At 42.3% G+C, this 23,831-nt stretch overlaps 1 protein-coding gene across 1 annotated transcript in view; it reads right to left on the minus strand.

Moving 5' to 3' along the window:
• The window catches only part of maml3 (mastermind-like transcriptional coactivator 3), a 166,251-nt gene that overhangs the window by 15,231 nt on the left and 127,189 nt on the right, over positions 1-23,831 (minus strand). The gene's annotated exons all lie outside the window — the stretch shown is intronic.

Below are 23,831 nucleotides of genomic sequence, written 5' to 3' on the forward strand. Positions count from 1 at the left end.
CATGGTCAGAGGTTTCCAAAAACATAATTAAATCCACATATTACTTTCATTGCACACATCAGCCAAACAGCAAGGTAGATCGCTCTACGGTTGCCAGGTCTGCAGTTTTCCCGCAGTGCTGGGCATCATTTTAGGCGCTGCCACAGGTAGTGTTTCTTTGGGCGATGGGCTTGTTTTGTAATTGTCGACATACATACCTGGCAATCACGGCTAGCTTGAAAGATAATCCAATCCAATCCACTTAATTTATGTAGCACATAAGATAGAGAAGCATACGTCTATGCTCAGTGGCTGGTAATATGCTCATCACTTTGGTTTTGTTGAGAAGGAGGACAGCAACATTGTTATCAGATGTAAATTGTACGGTGGCCAGTAGGTGTCAGACAATTTGCAGTGGCCATAACACGACGGAAGTACAGCAACAACCAAGGTCAAAAGAGGTCAGTTCTCCCAATGTCCACAGAGAAGTTGTGAATATATATAAGTAAAGTATTGTTGTTTTTGATCTCCTTTGTGGTACTTGTGTTCCTGTATTAACTGGTAAAGTGACATCTTGTATTTTAGCTTAATGAGACAGTCATGCCATAACGTTAGCATATGTTAGCTATATTTATCATAGCTGAAGCTAAAAAAGTAAACAATCATTTACCAACTTTCACAACTCTTCTGTGTCCATTAGGGTAACTGACCTCTTTGGACTTCCCTTGTGTTGTGGTGTTTCTGATGCACTAAGTCTCTTTCAATTTTGATCAACTTCAATTGGATTTCAAAAACTGTGTCTCTTGTTCTCAGTTGAACCAGTTGTGTATTTCATATTTAGCCTGTAACTTTGATGCGTTCAAAGCCTGCAAAAATTTGATTTATGACATTCACACAGAGGCCATAAGCAGACTCATAACCAGGAGGAGAAGGGACACAGCTAGCTACCAATTTTGTGGGGTGTAGTATAATCAGTAGTGGAATATAAAACTGTCGGTAAACAAGTAAAGTAATAATATAATTTGAAAAAGAGTAAAAAGGTAATCTATTACTTCTTTTGTACTAACGGCACTGCACAACAGGCACCCTCATAAGCACCCTTGAAGGCTTCAGGACCCCGTTATTGATATAAACTAGTCCAAGTAGCTGATGCGGTCCAGTTAACTAGCACATAAGACAAAGCTGTAGTTAAAACATTTTATGTTGTTATACTGTTGGGTCCTATCACAAGGTTTAGGGCAGAAATTACCCCTACAGCAGTGATTTTGTGCAGCAGAAGCCCAGAGCGCTCACACCAAACACCCCCTCCCTGCTCCTCTGCAGGTTTCCTCTGCACTCAGACGGGGCCATATTTTACTTGACCAAAAACACAAATAAACAGACTCCCACTGAAAAAATCTGATATCGGTCTGTATTCACGCTTTATTTAGAGAATTTTCAGCGCGTTACTTTCACACAAAAACACCACTAAATAAGGCTCTAGTCCCAATCTTGTCATAAAAAGGCGCTACCTCCGCTGCAGAGCCACAGCTGGCTACGAGGCGCTCGCTGCTTAGTGTATCAGTCCGCGCGCGGCGTGCCAGATATAAACAAACGCAGGTAGTCTGCCAGGACGAGTTATGCAATAACAACGTAAAGATGAGTGATTATGAGAGCGAGGACAACCTGACGTTCACTTTGAATAAAGCGTAAATGCAGACCGATATCAGATTTTTTCAGTGGGAGTCCGTTTATTTCTGTTTTTGGTCAAGTAAAATATGGCCCCGTCTGAGTGCAGAGGAAACCGGCAGAGGAGCAGGGAGGGGGTGTTTGGTGGGAGCGTCCTGGGCTTCTGCTGCACAAAAACACTGCTGTAGGGGTAATTTCTGCCCTAAACCTTGTGATAGGACCCAACTTGTTCCATCCCGGAGTATCACTTTAAAGCAGAGCATTAAAGAGGTGACAGCACGGCAGTCTGTGAACTTTTCAAACTGAGTCCAAAAGTCTTTTTAAACAGCAACAACAAAAAATGACAAGGATTAATGCAGGGCAGCAACTCTCCTGAGCTGAATGATGATTGCATCATAAACCAGTCACTGCTCCCAAGCTGCAACTCCACTACAAATAAAGCCTCCTGCAGCCTTTCAAAAATACACCTTTACTTTCTTTTTTTTTAAAGTAAATACATGTAAAAACAGACGTCATCAAATCTTCAGACCACGTCGTTTAACCAGGGTTAGAAAGTTTGTGTGGTTATGACGGCAGATGGAGTGAAAACAACCACTACTACAGTGACCACACAGCAGGGACATGACAAAAAAACATGCATACAGAAAGAGACAGTACAGTAAACACACACACACACACACACACACACACACACACACACACACACACACACACACACACACACACACACACACACACACACACACACACACACACACACACACACACACACACACACACACATCCTGGATGGACAGGCTACCACAGAGAAACACAACCACACACACCCTCACACACACTCACACACAGCGCCTGCAGTGGCGGCTGGCAGCAGAGTGCGGGGTGTCTGTGTGCTCCAGAGTGGCTCACATCTGTCACCCACTTGTGTAAGAGAAGGAAGGAAGGAGGGAGGGAGGGAGGGAGGAGTGTTAAGAGGAGGAGATGAGCAGCAGCAGCAGCAGCAGTGTGAGGGAAGGAACAGAGTGTGAGGGCTGGATGGATGAGGAGATGCCTCATTAGACACTCACACAGACTATGGCTGCAATCAGACTGAGAAAGTGAAAGCACCCGAGCTCCACGGCGTTCTGGCTGCAGCGGTGGATGGTTGGTGCTGCAGATGCATCAAGTGCCTTAAAGCTTTGTTTCTGGTTAGTACGAGCAGCTTGAAGGTCACGGGTTTGATCCCATACACAGTCAGCGCCACTCAATGTCAGAGCGTCCTTGAGCCTCACACACGCTGCCTGAATACTCTGACCATACTGATGATGTCTGACATGGAGAAATATGTAAATCAAAGCGCGGTGGCAGCTCTGAGGAGATATTATCACTGAATACCTCACAGGAAGAGCTTTCTGCCCTTTCAAGGGCTGCAGCCAGAGCAAGGCATTGACGTACGTCGGTGAATGATGAGAAAAACACAAGAGCTGTCTCCGTTATTCATATCAACCCACTTAAGAAAAAAAAATCTATACTAAGCAGCACTGTTTCTGCTTTAGGAAATACACACACCATCTGTAGTACCAAACTCAACTACATACTGACTCCACAGAGTTGAATCACATTCAGCAGGTGAACAGTGAAGTTGTTGACATTTGTGAAGTTTGCCATGCACTCACTACACTCTTTTTCCCTTTTGAATAATAAAAGTAAAGTGTGAGAGTAAACATGACTCCTACCACATTTTTCTTCCTTCAATAAAAGCTACCTTGGCATCAAACTTGAAAATGCAAATCTTTGTGGAGACAGCTTCTTTCATTCCAAACCAGAGCCCCAGTCTCATTCCTCAACTCAATCATGTGATTTTGTTGCACTGGTATTACCAAACTGCAAGAATTGAGAAAAATGACTGTTTAGTTCATTATCTTTTCAGCCAAATGAGTTTTAAAGTCTAAAGAAATTCTGTAAGTGAATTCCTGAAGGTGCACAACTTGAGTTGGGTTCCCTTTCAATGATGCATATACACGTGTTTAAGTATCTTGATTACTAACCTCACTCTAGTTTCACATACAGGATACCAGCATTAACATGCACACACAAAAAATGGTTTTACATGATGCATACTTTTTTCCCAGTTTCTGTTGGCTGTGGTGTTTATTTTCCAAACTGCTGCAATTTTGAGATCCCAGAAAAATGAGACCACTGTGGTTTGATGTGAGCTTCGCACTATTAAATCCTAACATTGTGCCGCAAGTGTATCCATCTTATTTTCAACAAGAGTTTAACAGTTTTTTATGCTTTGGGTCTACCAACAGGCACTACAAGGAAGCAAGGGGTTAAGATACTAAGCCTTGACTGGTAGGACTAAAGAGTAGGATTGCAAAATTCAGAGGATTTTCAAAGTTGGAAACTTTCCATGGGAATTTGTGGGAGTAAACTTGGAATTTATAATGAAGAACTTATACAGAGCTAGAGTGTGTAAAGTGTTCATAATTGTGGCTGAAACAACCAGATGTAATGCAAGTTCACTTGAATATTTTTGCTTTTCCTCGACCCCACTACCTTTATACACTATACATGCAAGCCCATAGCACAAGCTCATTAAAGGCACTACCTGAGGACTACATAAAGTCAAGTATGTCTGCATAAAGTCTGCAATCCTACTAAAGAGCCAGACTAAAAAGAGTCAGATGCAGTGTTTCATTTGTACACAAAACGTTAAGACATAAAGTGTGACAAGTTTTTCTTTTATACTGCTGTGACATTAAACTAATCTTGTAAAGAAATGATTGTATGAAAGCCGTGGTCAATTGGTGAAACTGGTAAATGTCACTTAGTGTATCCAAAGTTACTCATAAAAAATCCAATAGTGCTCAAAACATGACTATGATTATTATTTTATCAGTCTACTACACTGTAAAAATTAAACTTAAAAATGATTTTAAACTAACTGACCCAAAAATAGAGAGAAAACAATGATGTTTAAAGCACTAAAACCCACATCATCAAGTTTAGGAAAAAAAAATCTGAATATACTTTGATTATATTAGTAATACAGTTTATGGGCAACAAACAGTGGAGTGGCTCTTAGGTGTCATCTACTGCAGTGGAGGTGCAGACGATATATTGTACTTTCAACTCACCTAAAATATGAATTTTTATTTGATTAAAAATGCTGATATTAAGAGTTAAATCATTGATATTTTATCACAGATCAAACTATCCTGATATACTGCCGTATCAATATTTTTCTTACACTCTAATTGAAAATAGATCTTTTTCTGTCACGGTGGGGATACAAAAAACAGTTTCTGCACTACCAGAGACAAAAGAAAAACTTGGTGAAGTAACTCACCCACTACTAGAGATCTGTACCAAAATAGGTACTTTTATAGTTACCGACTGAATTCTTTTAGAAGTACCGATTCACATAAAATCAAAAGGTAACAAGTTCAGGTACCTCAACACATTGTTGTGACTGTGAGGGAATGGAAAAGTAGTTGATTTTCCATGCTGGACATGAACACAGCATTACAAGGTTATAAATTGAAGAATGAATACGTCCAATTGACAAGAGTTTACATTTTATTATTAAACAATAGGGCTGGACTATTTTGGAAAATAATCTAACTGCAATTTTTTTTAACCAATATTGCGATTGCGATTTAGCATGTGATTTTGCGGGGGGGGGGGGGGGGGGGGATTTATTTTCAGCATTGTTCACTAAACACAAGCAATTAATCACTCAATAGTGCGACCAATATGACAAAGGATACTGTCAACATGTAAACAGTGTTTTCCTGTGGGCCAGGTCCACATGTTAGGGTGTAATGAGATGAATTGATACGTATAACATATCTTTATGTAACTATTACAATCACAGCAGAATATTGACTGATTGGTTTAACTTCAAACCTTGTAGACATGTAATATAAATATGATCAAATACCTTCAATTAAATCAGAGAAAGGAAGAAAAGCACTGCAGAAAAACAGGCATTGTATGAACAATAATTTGAAAATTAACAATGAATCCTCTCTTCTATGAATCCCACACTATATAAAGTGCAGAAATATAAATAAGACCTTATCTCTGGCTCAACCAGTAAGATATGTCAACATGTGGAATTCACTTTTTTAAATGCACTTTTAAACATTTTCTTTCCTTTTTTTAATTGCAGTTTTTGCGATTTGAAAATTGTGTTCTCTCACATTGTGATGTCGGTTTAAATTTAATTAATTGTTCAGCCCTAGAACAAATTGATATTTTTTACCACATAAACAAAAGTACCGAAAATTTGTACTGTTGAGTACCGATACCAATTGCCAGGAACTGAGAATCGGTACCGTATTGTTTTATATGTGAAAGGTACCCATCCTTATCCACTACCTTAGGTCTAGCTCACTAGGAGCAACATTTTATCAGTGAGTTAAAGCAAGAGTCACAGCAAGCACAGCCATCGTCCAGCTGGACGTTAATGACGCTGAGAGCAGTCATGGGTCAAGGCTTTTTATCTTCATGGTAGATATGAAGTCAAGGAACCAAGTATTTGTGCAAAGAAAAATAAACATGTGTTCTGCATTAAAGAGCAGCACCGGACACAACCGTAATGACACATGCCCCTGCAGAAAAAACACACACACATTAACCCTGAGCAGATGGTGCAGCCAGACCTCACAGTATCAAAGTATTCCCATGGCAGCACAGGTAAAGAAGACATCACCTGACACACACACACACACACACACACACACACACACACACACACACACACACACACACACACACACACACACACACACACACACACACACACACACACACACACACACACACAAGGCAACAAACAGAAACACAGGGGCACACACACACAGACACACACTTACTCAGTTTCTCCCTGTAGAGAGTTATATTTAACCTGCTGGAGAGAAGTCTTGCTCCCCACAGAGGTCTGTTTAATCTCTCAACATCTCTGCTCTAAACCCTAACTGGCCTATTTCTGAATCTTCTGAATCCACACATACGCACACACACACACGCAGACACATACACACTCACACTCACACACATAGATTATTTAACAGGCACAGTCAAAGTTTAACACACACTCCTTCACTGTTTACCAAACTCCTCTCGCGGGCTCAGGAAAGATGCAGCGGGTTAACAGGTTTTCTTCAGATCATCCTCAAACCAGAACTGAACCAGTATGAAGCCATGCAGCGCTGCTGTGAAATGCACAGAGGCATGCAGGAGTGGATCAATTTGTGTAAATGAATCCCTGCAGCATAAATGCTATTTGGAGGCACTGTGCTTAACCAAGGGATTTCTCTGCACAGGATGCCACCCACGGGCAGCACAAAGCCTGAAATGTCACTTCAGGTTGGTTTGCCAACTTGTAGCATGACATGCTTTGGATCTTAATCCACCAAACAATGACACTTATCTGTCTACATAGCAAATGTTAGCTTTTAATATTCATGCTGTGGTTTAAATACACATATTACAACAATTACAGACGAGGCTCAGTGCAACGTTTGTCTCTGGATCGTCTCCTCATTACTTTTAGCAGTAAGTGCAGGAAATCGATGTAAAATTTAAAATTCCAGAAAAAATCAGTCTAAGCTTGTGGAGAAACAGGATAGCGTTCACTGCATGAAGGTGAGAGCCTTTCATAGAAGAGTGGACTGAACTGTTAGCATACTTCTCTGGTATTACTGTTAGACTGGTGTTAGCTTTGAAGACTGCGCGTGTGCACAATGAGACAAGTAAAGTGTGAGCAAGTAGGCTGTTAAAAGGAGCTGGGAACTTACAGATCCCCTTTAAAACCTGTTGGTTTTTCCACAGACACAGTTTAACTGAAGCTTTGTTTCCACTGCAGAGTGAGGTCTCTGAGGATTCATGCTGTTCGTTCCATCATGATCCTCTGAGAGGATGGTTCTCTAAGACTGTCTGGTTCCCATACTGATATCGATACCAGTGCTAAATAACAACCTGCATGCCCTACTGTGGGATAAGACTGGTAATGTTTTAGGTGAAAGACAAAACATGAGTACATGGAATTAATAAAGTGAATATTTACTATGAAATATTTTAATGCCAAGCAGTAGTTAAAAGCTTCATAATGCACAGAAATATTATTCAATTGTACATTTTAACACTCTGTAGACTGGTAATGCAGCAAAAAACAAAGGGAGTGCATCAGAGGGAACATTTCAAATCAAGAAGCCGGGAGTGAGTGCTGGTAAAAAAAGGCAGAGAGCTGGTCGCCTGGATTGGCCCTTTCCCGCCAATACCGATTCAGCTTTAAGGGGCACAGATACACTGATATCTAATACCAGGTTTGGTATCGGTTCATCCCTACTCATCACCGGTCTGTGGTGTTAGAGTTGTTTGAACCAAGCTGTTTTGCTTTTCATAGTTTCATATTAGCCTTCTGAGCCTGCTGTTTCCAGTACAGGGCAGTAGACAAAGGCAGAACTAGAACGTAGAAAATGTACTTTATTAATCCCCGAAAGAGAAATTTAGAGTCACAGCAGCAATAAAAGAAAGAATATAGTGCAGAACATTCAAATATATATATAGAATAATATAATGAGTGTCAACTAGAAAAAAAAGGCAAGGGCCACAGGTTTTAATTGAGCCCCCCACACCCTGCCTCAACCTCAAGAGCCTGTTAATGAAGTATATAATGACTACATCACAAATAACTTTAATTACACGATTAAGAATAGGTATAAAGACCACATTAACCATTATTACATTCATGCTCCAAGACGTGACAGATGAACAAAGAGGAGACGCCAAGCGAGATGGATTTGATGGACACTGAATCGGTGCAGGAGGAGCATGACGTCCGTGGCACTGGAAATATTGTGAAAGTATGAAGACGATGACAGAGGCAGAGATCTGAAGCATCGTTCAAGTTTAGTCCTGTAGACCTGGAGTCATGTTGTCAGGACCACTCTGATCAGAAAGTTTAATATTTGCTTTCAAGAAGTTTTGTTCTAGGAGCTCCCTGCCCTACATTGAACGTCAAACTAAAACGTGGGGAGAGCACACCTTCCCCTTCTTTATGGGCATGCATGAAAAGCCGCGGCAGGGAGAGCAGCAGCAAAGACTCCCACAGGGTTTGGATGAGAGTGAGTATCAGTGACAATACATAAGGCATAAGTGTTTCAAGCATGTGTACTACTCTGATAGTCACCATTCTGCCTGCTGCCTGGCTTTCTATGTGTAGTTGTTGAAGACTTTTGCAAAGTTTGACCTTACTTTTGTTTAATGTGTCAAAGAAGTTCCTCACACAGAGTTTTGACGGTCACGTCTGTTTCCTCTTGTTCTGAATCTTACACGTTAGTTTTATCACTACTGGCATTTCTTCTTCATTTGTTTCTAACTGGAAAGTTAGCCAACAGCTTTCAGAGGGGCTAGAGTCACTGTGTGCCAGTTAGACAGCCGTGGTTGTGGTAAAAACAAAGAAAAAATTTGATTCTTTAAAAAGATTATTTTAGTATTTGAAAATCATGAATCATCCCTACAACACATACAACCCTGATAAAATCAGGCACAGCAGAAAAGAAGAAGCTTGGGTGGAGGTGTGAAAACTATGTGCATCACCTTATTGGTTCATCAAATCGCTGATGTCAGATAAAAATTAACGACTGATAACAGACTCTGAAGAACAAACTCTTTTGTCTCAAACGGTCATCGCTGTGATGTCAGTTACACACTCAATGATCAAATATCTAAATGGTGTGTATCTCTGCATGTTTCATTTCTGATGGTTTGCATCCCTCCTCACTAGTTGCTGTGGTTGTTATCAGTGTGGAGGATAAACGTTTGCACGGCGTGGATCATGACGAGCAGTGAGCGGACAGACGACAGGAGTAAATCATGTTTCCTGAAGACGAGCGGGGAGGAGGGAGCGCGAGCAGAGCCGAGGGATGAGATCACTGGTGGCCGGGGAGTGACTGTGGCGAGCAGACGAGTGTACCACCCTGAGAGGGACCAGGTGCTATAGTAAATCACCTTGGAAACGGTCACCATGGAGACCTTAAAGACACATGTGCAAACTGAACGGTGAAGCCATTTCTGGGATGGAGGGTGTCTGAGGGGATGATGAAAATGTATGTATTCAAATGGAGTGTGTGTGTGTGTGTGTGTGTGTGTGTGTGTGTGTGTGTGTGTGTGTGTGTGTGTGTGTGTGTGTGTGCACAGGAGTGTGAGATAGTGATGAGTTTGTAATCTAATCATGGCAGCTGAATCTGGTACGTCTGAGTGACTGAAGCCACAGCAGGAAGACTGCTCTCTTTTTTTTTTTTTTTTTCTACATTACGTCTGTGTGTGTGTGTGTGTGTGTGTGTGTGTGTGTGTGTGTGTGTGTGTGTGTGTGTGTGTGTGTGTGTGTGTGTGTGTGTGTGTGTGTGCATGCCTGCCGTTATCACACTCAGGCTCTTCCGAAAGAGAATTCCCAACCAGAGGCTCTGAATTATTCACGGCTGCGATCAGTGCTATAACACGGCTGTTAACGGAGGTAAAGATACCTTCCACACGCCCGCCCATCCTCCCTCCTCCCTGAAGCTCCTTCCTCCCTCCTCCCTGAAGCTCCTTCCTCTCCTCCTCTCTGCCGTTATGACACTTAACTGCCTTTCAATCCATCCAGCCATCCTCCATGTCTCTGAACAACCTCCTCCTCAATTTCCTCCTTCACTGTCTCCCCATGTGCTCAGTCTTTGTGTCTTCTCTCGTCACTCTTTTCTTTCCCCACTGCTCCCTCTTTCTTTTTTATTTTTCCTCAAACCCTCCCTGATGTTTGTCTTTCTTCAGGTTTTTACATTTAGCCTCCTCTCTGCCCTTCATCCTTGCTCTGTCCAGTTGTCGTCTCCATCCGTCTTCTTCTCATTCCTTCCTTCTTTGTTCACCCGGAGGCTGATCCATCCACCACCCAACATCTCTCCTCCTCCTCCTCCTCTTTCTCCTGCTTGCATTTGTTTTTCTACCTGATTCCCATTTGTTTTTCTACATCCACACTCATCCATCTTTATTCTCTCTGCTGCTCATTTAACGTCTTGATCTGTCCCTGCCTCAGCGGCTTTCGCTCCCCCGCCCCCTCGCTTCCTTTACCATTCACCGTTTTTCACCCTCTCCTGTTTTCCTTTGACTCCATCTTTACCAAACGGACGAATAACCTCCACCTCTCTTTGTCTCTCCTCCCATCTACCTCTCTAAATCTATCTCCTGCCTCTGTCATAGCCCCCTCATTATGCCTCTCCTCCTCTCCGCTCCCTCCCTCTCCTCTCTCCAGAGGAGCCATTAGGTGCTGCTGTAAGGCTATCACTCTTTTGCTCTCTCCCCCTCTTTTCACTCTCTTTTTCTCTCTCTTTGCCGTAGTCTCAAGGCGATAGCCTCCCCCTTCTCCTCCTCCTGCCATTCCTCCTCAGTCTCTCCATCTCTTTCTTCCTGTGTTTCTTCAGGCACCTCTTTCTCTCTCCTCCTTCTTCCTCCACATTTTCACATCATCCTACTCCCTTTCTTTTCCATCCTCTTCACCTTACCTCCATCTTGATTTCTCCACCTCTCCAAATAACCCCCACCTTCCCTCCATACCTCTGTATTTCACTGAGATTGTCTTGTGAGCTAATACACACAGCACGCTGTACACACACACTCACCAGCCGCTTCAGTAGATACACTTGTACAATCTTTTGTGGTCTAATACGGCAGCTCTGATTATTTCTTTTTTTTCACCTTCTGTAATGATTTTATCTCCTGTTTATCAATGAGGACACAGCAGGTGGTGGTGTTCCTGCTTTTTCATCCTCTCCTTCACAGGAAGGGCCGACTGGTGTTTTACTTTGTCAGAGTACAACAGTGTGCTTACGTATCAGTCCATATATGATGTTTCACTCTAATGGCTGATAACCTGATACTGAAGCTGTAGGTTCTTGTAGCTTTATACCAACACAGAAGCCTTTAACATGACATGTAACACCTCAGCGCAGACAGTATGTCCTGTGATCTCTGGTGCAGTCTGCTAGGTAGCGTCACATTTCCTGTATCTCCAACACTTCAGGTATCCCTGGCCCTTTTTCCAGCATCTTCTCTCTGTGTGTCTTTGAACTACCTGTCATGTGACCAACCACTCCTTAACACTCATGACCTCCAGCTGATGATGGTGTCAGCCACTTGGGTTGAGCCAGTGCATAAGTATAAACCAGGCTTCAGTGAAAAGACACAAGTTTTCAGTTGAAGCACTGTTTTGGATGTAGAAGCTCCATGTAAAGAGTTAACACCGGCTGACACCAAAGACTGTATAAGTTATGGACGTGGTGTCCTGGTCCTGTATGCACGTCCGGTCATTAGTGATGAAAATGGGACGTTTGTAAAAATGGTGAAAAAACAAGAAAACAAAAAACAAAAGGTATTAGTACTTTGCATAAGCTAGGCTAACACCACAACAGAGGATTACATTTGAGGCAGGAGACCCCTCTATTGCCGCGTCTGTTCAGCTGTTTAGAGATGGCGGACGTTGTGTCCATGTGTTACCGTCTAAGACGAAGTAAAGGAAGAGAACAGATACTTAAGGATTGAGTACAGTTCACTGGACATATGCCAATTTTAGCAGTCATGCATGCTGCTAACGCTATGGCCAAATGAGCCGTTCCAAGATTGTACGTTAGGAATAATGGTCTCGTTTGTGTAATATGGGCCCGGGTTGTCACCCATCTGTGTCTGGTAAAGAGTAGTAAGGCCTATCATTGATGAGTACCACATTCAAAATGCTGAACTCAACCCAGCTTTGAGTTAGGATGAAGTAAAGAGGCGGGCCTTTAGTCTCTTTGCAGACAGCTACATGGTACACACCTGTCAGTCAAGGCGGCCATGCATTTACAACCACAACCCATACGTCTGATAACTTCAAGAATAATGACCAAGAAAAACAATTCCCCTCCTGTAGAGTGTGTTCCAATACAGACATAAGCTATTCAGACCAAACTGGTCTTTTTTGAATTGGTGTGTATTTGGTTTCTTCAGCAGACAGCCTCAGGTGGACGCTCGATGAACTGCAGTTTTCAGCACTTTGGCATCAGCTTTTTACTTTTAGACACTTGATTGCTACAAATCCATGTTAATGTATTTCGGTGATTGTGCATCATTTTATTCATCCTCATGAATATTATACTCTCTGTGTTGCCAAATCCCCCAAACAACTTCTTTAAAGCCACTTATTGACAATAAACTCTAGGTTGTTGGTTGTTGGACTTGAGTTACACAGTCCTCATCATAAATGTCCTTCAAGCTTGCATTAAATCATAATGTGAACGTTTCTTTAAATGCCGGCACTTATTTGTCAAACTGAAAAGCTACCATGGCTTTGTGCTGTACCTGCTGTTTGATTTGTCAGCATACAATTAATGTTGATAGCTGCTGGCTGACACATTTCATGCCGTGCAAACAGTTTCCTCAGTTCTCTCTGAAATGAGTTAAGCAATACACCATTTTATTGTAATATACTGTGGCTGATACGGTGAGTGCAGAATCAATCTGTGGACAGGTGAGTTTACTGGGTAGTAACCAACATTGAGATCTTTGGGAATTTCTTTTCAACACCACATTAAGGACTTCCCGATCTCTCTGTATCCACAGCACCAGTGAGGTAAACTAAAAGAGTAGAGATGGGTATCCATCCATCCATCCATCCATCCATCCATCCATCCATCCATCCATCCAGACACCGTTTTCCATAAATCCAGCATCATGCCAGGGTACCTCAAGCCATGAATATGAAATTGGTCATTAGATCTAGATATCTCTGGATGTAAATGAATAAAAATAAGAAGAGGTGCACCAATCACCCATCTTTAAAAAGCCTGACCTGCAAATACCTATTTTTTTATTTTTCATATTTGATAACTGACAGCATATACCTTCAAAGTTCCCCTCTTATTTCATTAAAAATCATTGAAGAATTCATGTGAAACAATAAAGCCTTTATGTTTTAACTTAAACAACCAATAAAGTGTCCTGTGTTTTAGGTCTCAGAGCAAAAAGCAACAATAGCTGACTATCAGACCTTCCTGGAGGTAGTGCTGTGCGATATAACGATATATACCGTAGTGGGACATAAAAAAGTCGACCGTACGAAATAATTCTCTGTCGTTTATATCGTTATTTTGATGTATGAGGCGTTGGTCTGGCTCTGATGCTACGCCAACGGTGATTAATGTAATTGCAGCAGTGCTACTGCTTTGCGGTAGTGTTTTACGTCACCCGCGAGTATCGGTTCACAGAACTGGAAGTGAAGCATGGATGCAACACGGCAGACACGGAGAGCTCAGCGGAGAACAGAGGTGAAACAGAGCCCAAAGAAGCGTTGGTGCCAAGAAGAGGGAACCGTGATTCCATGGTTTGGATTTAAAAAGTCAGACACCGACCAGAAAACAGTAATCAGTAAAACATGCCGCCAACAAGTCATTAGTAGCAACTCGAACACATCAAATCTTTTCTACCACTTAAAGACACCCCGTGAGGAACTGTACAGAGACAGCATGAGGATGCGACAAAGCACGGACGTTACATCAAAACCACAAAGTGATGAAAAGAAAAAGCACTTTTTATTTTAATATTTGCACTTTATTTCATTCCTTTAAAACAGGTTGTATTCTTGGATATTTTGAACAGTACTTGACCACTGGATATTTATGTTTTATTTAATTTTATTTTTTTTTATAAATTTTATTTTGTTTTATATACAAAACGTGTTTTCTAAATAAATGGAGAAAAGCCAAGAGAAAACTGCCATTTATTTTATTGAATTTAAAGGAAAAATACTCTATCTGGATATATATCGTTATCGGGATATAGAATTACCTATATCAGGATATAAATTTTTGTCCATATTGCATAGCACTACCTGGAGGTTTATAAGATCAGTTTCATATGTAAGGATGGGCTGATTGCTGATCCCCCAAAACTAAGGAAATCGGCACTGATCAATCGGTGCATGTCTTAAAATTTGTACAAATCTCTGCACACGACATAAGGTCCAGCTGCTCCAGTGTGATGTAAAGAATTAACAAGGGAAATGTTCAGCATTGAGGCTAATGATGCATCAGACCATTTCTAATCCATTCTTAACAGGAACTGGTGTCTTGGGTGAATGAGTCCCTTTTATTTTTTTGAACACATGACGTAAGGAAAGTTAGATATGACCACAAAGAGACGCATTTGGAGATGCACAGTCATGCAAATTGTGAATGCTTATGCAAAGAGCTGTCCATTAGTGGTCTGATTACCTTGGATGCACCATCATATGGGGTCAGCTTATCCCCAGTGTCCACATAAGGATGACATGGTGCAGGCTGCAGTATGAGTTTATGGTGTATGCTCGGTTCCCATGCAGGGGGAAATGCACCATTTTAATAAGCAATGCATTTATTATGCATCAAAAACAAAAACAACAAAGAATAAAAAATGTCGTTTATGACATTCAAAGAGCTCAAGGTGACCTAATGATTTCATCTTTTGCTAGACTGACATCATAACCTTAACAAAACTAAAACATTTAACACCAAATGTTTGTCCTTTCCGCTCATCTGAAATGATTTTGAGCATATCAAAGCAGTCACAGGATCATGTATTTCATGAACTACACAGCTAATAGGCTTATCTCTACAGCTCCACTCACAAGCTTCCCAGTGTCTTTCTGTAGGCACTGTATTTTAGGGCTCGTATCAGCAAACGTTTAAGCTGTAATATTCTTATCCACTCATTGTGTTAGAAGCAAACATGAACAAATCAGTGGGAGAACGAAGGCAAAAGCTATCTCCAGAGCACAACCCAGCCGTGCTTCCTTTGTCTTACACATTGAGCTGCCTTTCCATGTGCTGCACCTTCGGCTATCTCTATTGCCCCCAACTCTGCCCATCTTTGTATGCCATTAATCTCTCCACCTTCACCTCCTCTGCCTCATCCCTCCTCTCCAACACAGGGGAGAGACCGAGTCAGAGAAAGAGAGGGAATGACCATTATCTAAGCCAGCATCTGCAATAATTCCACTGCAGCCTATTATCCACAATAGAGCCGAAATGGCCTTTGGTAATATGATGAAATCTGCCGTAAAAAGTAGAAATGGGACTAAAAGCGTCAGAGTGTAGAAAAACCTCCATTCCTCAGCTGCTTTATCACATTATTGCATTCTACTCATCTCTCTTTCTGTCTGCCTCCCTCCCTCTCTTCCTCCCTCCCACATTCGCTGCATTACTGGGTCTAAATTCTCTCTATTTCGCTGTTTGTCCCGTTTTTTCTTCCTCTGCCTGTTTGGTGATACCCCTCCCTTCATCAATCACACACTCTGTTCCTATCTTATTGCTTTCCCTGTCTGTCTCTTCTTTCTTTCTCTGTCTCTTTATCTTCCCCTCTCTTTCTCGCTCTGCGCCGCTCTCGATGAGTGTGTGTCGATCTGTTGTCAGATAACACCCCGTTCTCCAAAAGCAGAAAATGGAAATTCCATTTAAGTGAGTGTTGATCTCAGTCTCTTCTTAATGCTGCTAAAACGCTAATCCAAATCACTCACTTACACACACACACACACACACACACACACACACGAACACATGGTCGTGTAAGGATGTGACTGTGCTGGCACACAACTACAAGCAGAGAAAGGACCCTCCAATCAGTAGTGTACCACAAATAGGTGCAGGAAAAACAATTTGCAGTCATTGCTAACAGCTGCTGCTGGTGGGGGTTTGAGTGAGTGTTGATGTGTGTGTGTGTGTGTGAGAGAGAGAGAGAGAGGAAGATACAGAGAGGGAGAGAAACGGGACCCATCTCTCCCCCATTCCTTCCCTCCCCTCCTCCACTGCGCTGTCCCGAGGGAGGTGGAGAGGTGATGTATGGACCCTCTCCTGATCACACGACTCAGCAGAACAGATGGACAGAGAGAGGGAGAGAGGTGTGTGTGCTGGTTGCAGGAACAAAAGGGCTGTATGATATTGTGTGTGTGTGTGTGTGTGTGTGTACACTGAAGATGCTGAGAGCTGAAATATTGTCCCAATAATCTTTAAAGCTGCTCTCCTCTGTGTTCCCGGTAATTCATCTGCACAGCGGGGATCCACAAACACATGCCAACATATTGACTGCAGCTGGAGACATTTTCTCAAGTTTGGATCGGGAAAAAACTTGATCTGTGCATCAAGTCAACCCTGGTCTCTTAATAAAGTTTGTCTGAAAACAGATAAACAGTGTGAGAGATGTCCCCTGACATTTACCTGCTCACGTCATGGATGAGACAGCAACTTTGAAAAAAGACGTTTATCACCGAAACACAGAAGTAGAACTGCAGTTACATTGAGTAACAGTAACACTGAATATCCATATAGATGTTATGGGTATCCTGTTGGGTGTCGATACTGTAGTGCACACAGGTGAGTGTCGTCTGAGCCTCTGTAGTCTCTACTCCACCTTTTAAACTCACTGCCAGAGGACTGGACCAACAAACCGAGACTCTAGAGCTGCGTTTCCACCAAGCAGTCCGCTTCAGTTCAGTACGGTTTGGGACGGTTTGGTACAGTTAAGCCTGATCCAGTTTGCGTTTCCACAGCAAACTGTGTCCTCTCGTGGCAGGCGGTGTGTAAGTTGGATGCCGAAAGCCGCAGCTGTTAAACAATAGCATGACCCCGTAGCGTTTACCCAGCTAATTTGATTTCCATGTAGCTCTATGATACAAAGTGCAATCAAGCTTTGTTTAGAGAAGTCTGTGCCGCCAGGAGAAATACAACCGCTGTCGCACGGTAAGTGACGACTCTTAGGACCAATCAACAGTCTGCAGTGTTGTAGCTCCACCTTCCAAGAGCAGATCGGTTCAGTCTGGCACCCATACAAAAGGGTCCCAAAAAGTGGGACGGAGTGGTCGGTTATTTGGGGATCTGTCCTGGGATAAGTCTGTGGAAAAGCCACAAAATGCGCACAGTACCGAGACGAACCGAACCGGTCTGCTTGGTGAAAACGCAGCTAAAAACCCAAACCATTAACACTGAGATGGTGCAGATTAAGCTGAAAAGAGAAAATACTGCCAATGGGGCTAGTCGAACAATTGGCAAATAAGATGAACGGAAAAGTAAGAAAATCTGTGTGTTATAGATCATTTCTTTGTTGTAACAGTGCTCCTCGGAAAGAAATCTCATACCGTTGTAAAACCTGCTTGTATATCTTTTACATGGAGCCACATTTGTGAGGAACATACATTTGGAGGATGAGCAGCAGAGCTGAGTATATGGGTTACACCCATCAGAAATTTCCAAACCTTCTCTGCCAATGCCAAACAGTCGCTGTTGCTCTTGACACATGTCTCAAACATTTCATACCTCCAGGTGTTGACATCACGATTCTGGTCTACAGTGATCGGTGGATGTCTGCTCCAAGAATCATGTATGCCCCAACTGACTGAATCAGACTTGTAACAGAGCAACTTAAAGCTGGTTTTCTGTAACATGAAGTTGTAGAGTTAAGGCCCATTGATGCTCAATGTTACACATGGATCCAGATAAGGACGGAGCCTTAAGTCTGTGCTCTGTTTTTATTTCGTCTGTACTCCTGCACGTTCCCATAGACCAAAGGTGGAGCAGTACCACTGGAAACTGTAGGGGCAGTGTTGCTGTTACTACTCGACACAAAGCTTTAGTGAGACATGAGGAAGAAATAACAATGGCGGAATTTCGCAATGTATTTAACTGCCTCACCAACCATGGCCTCTTACAACACTGCCTCCGTTTTCCTCTTTTATGCAAGACATACATTATCAATACCTCCTCCTCAGTCGCCATTCTTATTTTTGAGTTTTGTTGTCATAAACTTTTGACTCTGGGTTGCCCCTCCAGGTGGATGCATTGGTTAACAAAATGCCAATGTAAAGGATGTATGGAAGTATGTGAGCAGTAGCAATAACATTGTTTGATAAGGACGGATACATTTCCATACATAAAGGGAGCGTAAATGGACCCTTACTTGGAGTTTGATAGCTTGGTGCGGTTACACTTTTCTCATCAAAGAAAGAAGGCTTGTCATCACTGGAGGTGATCTCAATGCAGAGATATGTAGATAGACATTGCAACTAGTGGCAACTCTGTATACCTCCTTAGTAAGGCTGATTTTTGTCCTCCAAGATGACAACGCTCACGCCCACGGAGCAGGGTTTCCCAGAGCCTACCTCCAGAATCTGGGAGTGGAGAGGATGGACTGGCCTGCCAGCTTTCATGACCTCAGCCCCCTTTGTGAAGTAGCGGGATCAACCTGGGAGTGCTGTTCGTGCCAGACTTGACCAACACAACCACGCTGGCTGACTTGCATCAAATGCTGGTTGAAGGATGACACGACATCACACAGCAGTGTGTGAGCAGGCCAGTAACCACCATGAAGAGGATGAGGAGGAGGAGCCAAGCTGCTGCTGCTGTTGTGGCTTGCACACGCTACTGAGGCTCTGTTTGTTAAATGAATAGTATGATTACCCACATGTTTTGTTTTTCAAGACTTCAATGATTTAGTTCAACAAACAACAGCAAACAAGAGTCAATGAGCTGTTTGGAATTGGCAGAGAAGATTTGGCAAATTTTTCATGGACGCAACCCACATACCCAGCTCTGCTGCTGCTCCTCACTAATGTGGCTCCATTTGTTTCCAATAAGGATTGGTACAGTCAAGAAATATCCTTCCAAGTAGTTTGGTTTAGATCAGTACGGCTTGGTACAGGTTGGCCTGATCAATCAATCAATCATTCTCTATTTGTATAGTGCCAAATCATAACAAACATTATCTCAAGACACTTTACAAAAACATTCACAGGTCTAGACCCATAAATGTTAATAAAATTTTATTAGGAGAAACCCAACATCAAGACAAGATAAGGAGTCTTATCTTATCTTAATCCACCATGAGTACAGGACTTTGCAGCATTTAGCAAGTTACAACGGCAAGAAAAAACTTCCCTTAAACAGGCAGAAACCTTGGACAGAACCAGACTCATATTAGACAGACTTCTGAGGAGACTGTGTTGGGGTTAGAGAGAGACAGATAGAGGAGAGAGAGTGGGAGAGAGAAGTATAGAGAGAAGGGGAGGAGATCCTTTTTGTGATTCCACAGCCAACCATGCCCCCCTCTTGGTAGGTGGGGTGTAAGCTGGATGCCGAATGGCCGCATCAGTTATATGATAGCATGATAGTATAGCAGTGTACCCTGCAAATGAGTCCATTGAAGACAAAAAATGCAAAATTACAAAGAGCAAACAAAGAGCAACAATGGGATACATCCAGCAATTCATCTTATTTGTGATTAGCATGTAGCTCTTTGTTACAAAGCGCAATCAAGTTTTGTTTTAGAGAAGACTGTGTGCCACAAGGAGAAATACAGCCCCTGTCACACTGTAAATGACGATTCTCTGGACCAATTAATGAACAGCTTTGTTTTAGCTCCACCTTCCCGGATCAGATTGGTTTAATTTGGCCCCCCTATGGAAGGGTCCTAAAAAGTGAGATGCATTTGGGTTATTTGGGGATCTGTCCCAGGATTAGCTTGTGGAAACACTGTGCAGAGACGAAATGAATTGAACTGTTTGGTAGAAACTGGGCTTTACTTTTGTGATGAAAAATTTCAGGGCTTATATATATTCTATAAATCTTCAGGAATGCACATGTGTTAAGGGTTTATGATTACATAATATGATAAGAGCAACAAGGATGAGCAGAAAGTAAAGGCTTGCTCATTTATGCTAACATTTCATTTCAACCTGCGGCGTTCCTGGCGCACCTTCGCTAGCTGCCGAAGCATTCTGGGGCTCTTGTTGTCAAGCTGCTAAAAGCTGTGCTGAACCGAGGAGCCATCCACACCAAACTGAGCCATAAAGAGCCAATTACCTCTGCTGTGACCAGAAAGCCGTCCTCCTGCTGCCTTATCTTTTCTACAAAACAGGAGCAATCAAGGAGTGGTTAAGAGGGAGGGAGAGGAGCAAATGAAGGGTGGGTGGAGGAATGACACTAGGAGAGATGGAAGGAAAGCTGTTGATAAAAGGAAGAGAGCAAACAGTCACCCTGAGGAGATGAGGAGAAGAGGAGGGCGGGGGGATGTATAGGGGAAATCATCTTTGAGGGAGTGGACTGTCGGCCAACCTAGAGGGAGAAATAGATGTGTAAACAAACACTGACTATAGGGACAAACAAGGGTGAGCAGATGAGAGGGAGAGAAGGAGGGAGGAGGGAGGAGGGAGGAGGGGGAGATAGAGGCAGAGTGGGAGGAAGGCACAGAGTGAGAAAACAAGCTCAACCATGTGTTTAAGTCAACAACGGCAAGAGAAACCTCAACAGAGAAAAAGGTGTGGGTGGGAAAACACTCCACAGGGAAAGAGGAGACAGATGTAGAAGAGAAAGAGACGCTGTGAAGAAGGACAAAACCGAGTGAGCTGAAGGAAGGAGACATGAAGAGATTCAGACAGAGAAAAAGAGGATGAGAATCAAAAGACAGCAAGGTAATACGATGTTGTTAAAAAGTAGAAGGAGGCAGAAACTTCCTCGCTCAGCGACAGCGCTGACAGCAGAGGAAACTCAGACGAGGTGGGTGGAGAGGGATGGGGTGATGGAGGGTGGTGGGAATTAAACGACAAGAAGAAAAACTAATTATTCTGTGATTCCCGCTAATTAGCTCTGGCTTTACTGACAAGCTCTGCAAGGCAACAGACGTTTACCAAAGGATTCACACTACCCTGATGGCCCGGGTGGGAGGGGGCGGGGGAGACGGGGAGGGAAGGAGGGAAAAATGGAGAAAAGGCGAGGAGGGAAGGAAACGAAAGGGGGAGCGATGAAGGTGGGGCACGAGAGGAAGCATGGATGGACAGAAGAACAGGGACGGACGGACGGACGGATGGACGGACGGAGGTGATGAGGGTTTGAAGTTATCTGAAGCCCCTCCAATAAAAAGAGAGAAGAAAGAGAGGCGCAAACCCTCGGGGATAAACTTGTGACGTCTGTTTACCCATGCATCGAGCAGCTTTTACATAAACCAACAATTAAAAAGCCTCATTTAGACTCTTAACACTGCAGATAATGCACACACTGGCATATAAATGAGGAGAAGTCATCTTTAAACACAGACTGTACTCTAATAAGTGCTGCTCAGAAAAGACAGGCGCTGTGTGTGAGTGCAGAAAGCGGGAACTACGGTCTTGATTTGTGAAATAATTACATTTTTAGAATAAGTCATTCTATTCCTGACACTATTTTGCCTTAAACAAGCTTGATCATAAACAAAACACTTTGCATTAAAAGCAAAAAAGAACATTTCTTCTATGTTTTTTACAGTTCCCTCACATGTGAGAAGAAGTATCAGTTGTACTGTATCATGAATCAGAAAGCAATGGCTGGTTTCTCCTGGAAATGCTCAGTAACATTTTTAACAATAGCTCCTTGTCCTCAGACAGAAGTCGACAAAAGCAGGCTTCACTTTATAGTCCGTCACTATTGATTTTGTTGGATGAAAGTTGGTTGGAAACTGTGTTTCTAGCTGACTTTTAATATTTCCAGCCTGGTTGTATAAAACCAGCAACTCTCAAAATGACTGACTATTAAAAGTGAGCACAGGAACGACTTGGGATTAAATTGTTTGGAGGCAAAAACACAAAGTCAAAACTTTCCCTTGACAGTGACCCAGGTCTCTGCCAACTCTCTTTGGTTGGACAACTTTTGAGACTTTGAGAACAAACTATCACAGTCTCATTTTTTAAATTCAAGCCAGTTGAAAGAGTTCATTGGAACGCTTTTGTTACAGCTTTGCTTAACAAATAACTATTTAAAAAGTCATATTTGGGCAACTGACAAAATGAGTCATATTTGTGCATCATTAAAAGTCACTTTCTTTTTTTCTTATGTGTCTCTCTTGTAAACTGTGACTGTCTTACAGCATTTATTGGTTGAACCTCTGACCCCATAGCTATGACTCAGATTAAAGCTCAGTTTTACTGATTTATTCTACCAAAATAATAAATCCAGTGGTAATGTTAATTGAACATTTTCAGTCTTCAACAGATTTTTCAAACATAGAAAAAGAATCTGAAGGCTCAACTTTATTTTAACACATTAGAGCGCCATACATGAAGTAACTATAACACAATGATTCCCTGGAGTCCGACACGTAAAACACAGGAAAATCCGGCTCAGTACTGTTTACAAAACCACTGAAGGACACAGTGACAAACTTTTGTGAAGAGCTGCATCAATTTGGATCAACTGTGCACCAGATCCCTGCTTCCTCCGTCTGTCAGCAGAACACTGTACCTGGCTTTATTTCGCAATCTTGACAGCTTTTTTTTCTTGAAGTCTTTCAGTTTCTTTTCTAGTTCTTACTGCCTGAAATAAGCTAATGTCTCCATGAGCTAAAGCTAACATTCTTGGGGTTTAGCCCAAGATGGTTTAAAGTAATGCTAGCACACTAGCTCTTACACTCCCCTAGTTCTGCCGCCCTGTTTCTAGTGTGTGTCCTCAGTCCTATCAGTTGTGCTAATGCTTTTTTTGTTTTGCCGTAGTGTTATCGGGTATCAAGGCTAGAAGCTGCTGATAGTGGGCACTGATGGCTTCTGTCTCGACCTTTACACTGCTTACAGCATTCAGATTATATTTACATTTTAGTTTTCTGAATCTCTCATGGCCACACGCATTCTTCTTCTTGGGTTGTTCAGTATTCCTCCTCTGCTGTTGCTTAATGCAGTAAGCAAACAGCTGTTGGATGCATTATCCTGTCAGACCTGTGTTACATCTTAGCCCTGATAAAAATGGGGGAATATTCATACTCCTTAATGAGGGTAATGTTTGCATAAACTTTTCATTTTTTTTATAAATCAATAATTATTCAAATATCACATCTTACAAACCAAGTGTTGGTTTATTCTAACAGACACGATTTATCAGAACTGCTCAAAGTCAACCAATTTTTTTAGGGGATCAAGTCTTTGGAGGTTTTTGGTTTACTGGTGTAATCATTTGTTGAGAGGCTGATCCAGAAAAAGCCTTAGACTGTATCGTATAACTATTAAAACATGAAAGCGAAAACAAAGGATGGTAACATTAAAATAAAGGAACTCTTATATCCTTGGCTGTGAAAATGGCAAACACGGAGACAGACTGATGCAACCTCTGACGCTAACCTACTTCTTCAGGGAACTCTTTAACCCC

This window comes from Halichoeres trimaculatus, unplaced genomic scaffold (genome assembly GCF_033239565.1).
Source record: "Halichoeres trimaculatus isolate MK-OKI-2021-1 unplaced genomic scaffold, fHalTri1.1 fHalTri1_scaffold_2, whole genome shotgun sequence".
Lineage (NCBI taxonomy): Eukaryota > Metazoa > Chordata > Actinopteri > Labriformes > Labridae > Halichoeres > Halichoeres trimaculatus.